We start from the raw sequence: 6,065 nt of genomic DNA, 5'->3' as shown, positions 1-6,065 counted from the left end.
TGGCCTGTTCTCAGTGGGATTCTCGGAGTAATTATTCAGTGAGCTAAGGGCCTCTTCACTTACCCTGTAGCAATTTCATCCCACCTTCTGCTCTGCTTCTTGTCAGCTGTCTAGTAATCGCATTCCTCCAGTGCCTCTTCTCCTGCGCACACTCTGTAGTCCTTGGCTTCTCTTTATTTCTCAGCCCGGGGCCCTCTTTGTTGTACATCTGTGTGGTCCATTGAATCTTCCTTGTCAAAATCCTGGACTATCTCACTACCTTTCTTTCTTTCTGGGTTCACCAATCAAAAAACTAATTGTAAAACTATGAGACCTCTGTCTTTTTGGTTCCTGCTCTTGAGCCACTGGCACTGCTGGAAAGAATAGCTGTAAACCCACACAGATTATGCTCTGCCTGATGGCCCCAGCCTCAGCTGGGTATGTGCATGTGTTCATCTTTCTCCTTGTCCTGCTTAGCTCCTGCCATTGAACCCTTTACCTGGCTTAGGTTTTGTCACTCTTCTCGAGTCCTACTCAATCTCCACTACTTAGCTTTTTTTTTCAGCACAAAGACTCAGATGGCATGTTGGGGTCATCACCACTCTTACCTTTTTTTTTTTTTTAAAGAAAAAAAAATACAAAATTTCAAAACATGGTAGAACAGTAACAATAGTTAATACATTGCTTATTATTATTATCTTCAAAGTAGTTGCTCAGATTATTATTATTATTATTATTATTATTATTATTATTATTATTATCTTCTTTTTTTTGTGGAACCGGGGATTGAACTCAGGCCCTCATTCTTGCCAGGGAAGTGCTTATTCCACTAAGCCATCTCCCCGGCCCCAGTTGCTCAGATTATAAGGTGTAGGCATGAAAAATTGATCAAATGACATGAACACAAACCTTTCTTTTCAAGTAGCTAATAGAAATTAGTAGTATAGCTACCTTACCAATCTTGTCTGTCTATTCATCCATCCATCCATTTATCTACTTTTCCTTTTCCCTTATTCTTTTCTTCCTCAACCCAGTTTCATCCTATTTTCCAATATCTATTGTACATGTTGGATTTTATTTACTCTTTCAACTTCTTATACTTGGGAAACATTTCAATGTTTGCACACGAGGAACTGATTTCTTTCACCTACTATTGTGGTCTCAAGTTGCGTCCATTACCTATGAAAGTCTCCAGTTGAGCCTCTTTTTTTTTGTGGGACTTTGGTTCCATTTTCACCCTTTATTTAGAGTACAGGGCAATATCACAGTTTCAGGTCATTAATAAATCTCATGACTGACAATAAGTATGACCTGAACTTTGGGAGTAAGTGACTTTCCAGTTCAGGGGTAGGAGAGAGAGTAGGTAGACCCAAGATTGTCTCCCACCTTACTCAGTGAGCTACCAAAGGGTTTTAGCTTCAGCTTACTGAGGGTAAGAAGGGCTGCCGGTTCCTGGGTATCTGTGTTATCCATGATCTTCATTACAGCAAATCAGAATCTCCAGTTTTTCAAATGAATTCTGGCAGGAGAAAATAAATCCAGGCTGACTTTTTAGCCGGATGACTACTACAAGTGTCTTCCATGAGTTGGCAAAATCTTCAGAGTGACTGGTGGAGTCAGGAGCCATTCATTTGCTCCCAGTTGTCATATAGTGTGTACAGGCTGGTAAGGGTCAGGCCTGCCAGACCCCCTTGTGCGACTCCTTGAAGCACACCCATACATTTATATAACATGCCTGTCATGGTTCCAGCTGCTACAGTGTTCAGGTCATCTTCTGCACCTGGTGTTTTGGCCTGTGGTGCCCCTTGCCTAGTCACCATATTCAAAATCTGTACATTTCTTCGTTTGGTCCAGGCCATGTTCTGGATTTCCTTCAATGCTAGCCGAAGAGTATTCACTGTCCCAAATGCAGACCCAGTCATGCAACATCCTCCAATGGTAAAGAAGGCCAGTTCAAACCTGCCCCGGGTTTTATTAGCTCCAGTCGGTAAAATAAATTCATTGGTATCTTGCACAAGATATCGTGGATCCACATTAAATAAGGAGACAAAAGGTTCATACCAGTTAGTGGGACTCTGGCCAAATCTGTGTGTGAGTAGCCAGCTCTACCCACTCCAAAAAGTAGGCCAAGCCCCCCATGGTTTTGTTGCTACTGCCCCCACTGCCCTCCATGGTGTCACAGCAAACTTCTGTCCACCATCTCCTGTCGCCGCCTCAGGCCGAGGTATAGGGCTCACCGTTGCTTGCAAGCAGCAGCTGGGAAACATGTTACTTCTGCCTCCTTCACACGCTGACCTTCCGGCCACCGGCCTGGTTCTCCTTTATAGCTGAGTAGTACTCCATTGTATAACAATACCGCATCTTTTTAAAAATCCATTACTTGGTTGATGTGCATTTGGGCTCTTTCCAAGATTTAACTATTGTAAACTGTGCTTCTATAAACATGGGTTCACACATATCACTGTGCATGATGTTAATTCTTTTGGAAAGATACCCAGGAAGGGAATAGATGGACTGAAAGCGACCTCTAATCCTAATTTTTTGAGGAGTCTCCTCACCAATTTCCACAGTGGTTGCACCAGTATAGGTACCCACTAACAGTGGAGAAGGGTTCCTTTTTTTCTACAGTGCCTCGAGCATTTGTTATTGGTTGATTTCTTGGTGACAGCAATCTCATTGTTGTTTTAATTTGCATTTATGTTGAATATTACTTCATATATTTATTTATTTGTTCTCTGTATTTCTTTATCTGAGAAGTGCATGTTTACCTCAGATGCCCAGTTTTGGATTGGGTCTTTAAATTGCGGGGGTTGATTTTTTTCCAAGATTGTATGTGTTGTAGGTATAAGTCCTTTCTCTGAGGGACTTTTAACTAAATTTTTTTTCCCATTCTGTGGGGTTTCATTTCAATTGGTGATTTCTTTTGATGTGCAAAAGCTTTTTAATAATATTAGATCCCAATTGTTGATACGTTGGAGTATTTCCCATGTAGTTTGGGTTTTGTTCATGAAATTTCTGCCTACACTTATGTCTTCAAGATTTCTACATACTTACTCGCCCAGTAAATCCAGTGTTTCTGTTTTAATATTTAGATATTTGATCATTTTAATTTTAGTTTAGTGCATGGTGGTAGACATGGGTCTAATTTCAGTCTTCAGGATATAGACAGCCAGTTTCCCAGCAACATTTACTAAAGAGGCTCTCTTTCTAGAGACCTAGAATAGCAAAAGCAGTTCTGGGCAACAAAAATAAGGCAGGGGGCATCATAATCCTTGATTTGAAATTATAGTACAAAGCTACTGTGATAAGGTCAGCATTGTACTGGGGAAAAAAACAAAACACAACAGACCCAAGGATCAGTGGAACAGAATAAAAAAAAAAACAGACACACTTCAAACAAATTCAGCCACCTTAGCTTTGACAAAGGGGCCAAACTGGAAGGGACATATTCACTTTACCTGAATTTTACAAATGTTTTTACTAGATCTGTGAGGAATGCTAATGGTATTTTTCAAAATGTATTTTACTACAGGGTCTGCAGGGTTTTACTACACAGATCAGGCTCATAGTGATCCTCCTGTTTTCAGCCTCCCTAGCGCTGGGATTACAGGCACTTGCCACCATGCCCAATATCAATCACCATCTCAGCATGCTCCAGGGGCAGGGCTGGTAAGGCACCCCAGAGATCAAACCCTGGTCCCTTTATCTGCCTAAGCTGGCATTTAAATCCACTGAGTTGTCTGGCTGGCCCCTGCTAATTGTATTTTGATTGCATTAAAGCTATACAACAATTTTGGCAGTGCAGATTTTTTTTTTTTTTTAAATTTTGTTCTTCCTATCCATGAGCAAGGGATATCTTTCCATTTTCTGACATCCTCTTCAGTTTCATTCTTCAGAGTAATGTGATTTTCAGTGTACAGATCTTTTACTTCCTTTATTAGATTGATTCCTAAATATTTCATTTTATTGGGTGCTATATGTGAAGGGTGTTATTTCTCTAATTTGTCTCTCAGTGATTTTGTTGTTTGTGTACAAGAATGCTATTTTTAAATGTTGATTTTGTATCCAGCTAAGCTACTGATTTTAGTTATTAAATCAGAAGTCTAGAGTTTTTGGGGTCCTCTATGTAGAGTATCATCTTATTTGTGAATAATGATAATTTCATTTCTTCCTTCTCTATCCTTATTCCATTTACTTTTCTCTCTTGTTTAATTGCTCTGGCTAATGTTTCTAGAACTATATTAAATATGAGTGGTGATAGTGTATGTCCTTGTCTTGTTCTTGATTTTGAAGTGAAAGCTTTCCATTTTTGTTCATTTGGTATAATTTTTGCTGTTGATTTGTCATAGATGGCTTTAATCAGGTTAAGATGAAGACCATTTATTCTGATTTTCTGCAAGAGTTTCTATTATGAATGAGTGTTGGACTTTGTCAAAACCTTTTTATATATATATATTGAGATGATCAGTGATTTTTGTTTTTGGTTCTGTTGATGTGATGTATTATGTTTATTGATTAGCATATGTTGAGCCATCCCTGCATTCCTGGGATGAATCACACTTGATCATGGTGCATAATCTTCTTGATGATTTGCTGTATTCTGTTTGCTAATATCTTATTGAGGAATTTTGTACCTATGTTCATCAGGGAGATTGGCTGGTAGTTCTTTTTTGGGTTGGGTCTTTCTCTGATCTTAATATCAGGGTAATATTTGCCTCCAGAAATGAGTTAAGGAGTATTGCTTCTTTTTCAATTTCATTAAAGAGTTTGAGGAGTACTGGCATTAAATCTTCTCTAAATTTCTTGAATTTGATAAGAAATTTAGAGAAGATTTAATGAGACATGGGATTAATAAAATAAGAGATTTTCTTCTTTGGTAAGTTTTATATTATATTTTCAATCTTATCAACTGATACTGGGTTATTCAGAATTTTTATTTTTATTTATTTATTTTTATTTTTATTTTTATTTTGTGGAACCAGGGATTGAACTCAGGCCCTTCTGCTTGGCAGGGATATTCAGAATTTTTATATCTTCTTGATTTAAACTCATTAATTCATACCTATCTAGGAATCTGTCCTTTTCTTCTGTGTTTTCCATCTGATGAAAGTAAAAATTTTGAAAGCAGGTATTGATGATCTTCTGGATTTCTCTTTTTGTTCCTCAATGCATGAATTTGAATCTTTTCTTTCATTTTTAAAGTATGGTTGATTAAGAATTTACTGTTTCAAAAACCAGCTCTTCTATTTATTAATTCCTTGTCCTGTTTTCTTAGTCTCCATTGCATTAGTATCTGCTCTGATCTTTACAATTTCCTCCCTTGTTATGGGGTTTGGTCTTCTTTTTCTAGAAGCTTGAGGTGCAACATTAGGTTGTTTACTTGTGTTCCTCCTGTTTTCCTGATGTGAGAATTCACTGTTATCAGTTTCCTTCTGAGGACTCCTTTCATTACATCCCAGAAGTTCCAGTATGTTGTATCTACTTTCACATTTAGTTACACATATTGTTTAATTTCATCCATTTGTGACCCACAGTTTAGGAGTGTGTTATTTAATTTCCATAAATCTATGAAAGATTTTTTGCCATTATTTTCTAATTTCATTGCACTGTGGTCAGATATGCATGGGATAATTTCAGTTCCTTTGCATTTACTTAAGTATGTTCTGTGGGATAGTATATGGTATATTTTAGGGAACACCCCATGTGTAGCTGAGAAAAATGTGTATTCTTCTGATGTTGGATGGAACACTCTCAAAATATCTACTAGTTCTGTTCATTCACAGCTTTGGCTCAGTTCTGATATTTCTTTGCTCATTTTTTTGGTCTAGTTTTTGATCTATTTCTTTGTAATAATGGGGCTCTAAGGACCCCTGTTACAATTGTGAAATTGCTTGATCTCTCTCTCTCTCTCTCTCTCTCTCTCTCTCTCTTTCTTTCTTTCTTTTGTATTTAGCACAGGGTATATAGGGTCTCATTGCATGGATTGGACTCATAGTGATTCTCTTGTTTTCAGCCTCCCAAGTGCTGGGATTACAGGCATGCGTCACCACACCCAATCTCAATCTCCATCTCAGCGTGCCCCACAG

The 6,065-nt window shown here is 38.1% G+C and overlaps 1 pseudogene; it reads right to left on the bottom strand.

Annotated features, from left to right (window-relative positions):
• Positions 1 to 1,577: 1,577 nt before the first annotated feature.
• On the bottom strand, positions 1,578 to 2,151 carry LOC111817686 (annotated as a pseudogene).
• Between the last annotated feature and the right edge of the window lie 3,914 nt (positions 2,152 to 6,065).

The sequence above is a fragment of the Octodon degus genome, unplaced genomic scaffold (assembly GCF_000260255.1).
Source record: "Octodon degus isolate 3935 unplaced genomic scaffold, OctDeg1.0 scaffold00067, whole genome shotgun sequence".
Classification (NCBI taxonomy): domain Eukaryota; kingdom Metazoa; phylum Chordata; class Mammalia; order Rodentia; family Octodontidae; genus Octodon; species Octodon degus.
The sequence above is the reverse complement of the archived record's forward strand: the minus strand, read 5'-3'. Positions and strand labels throughout refer to the sequence as shown.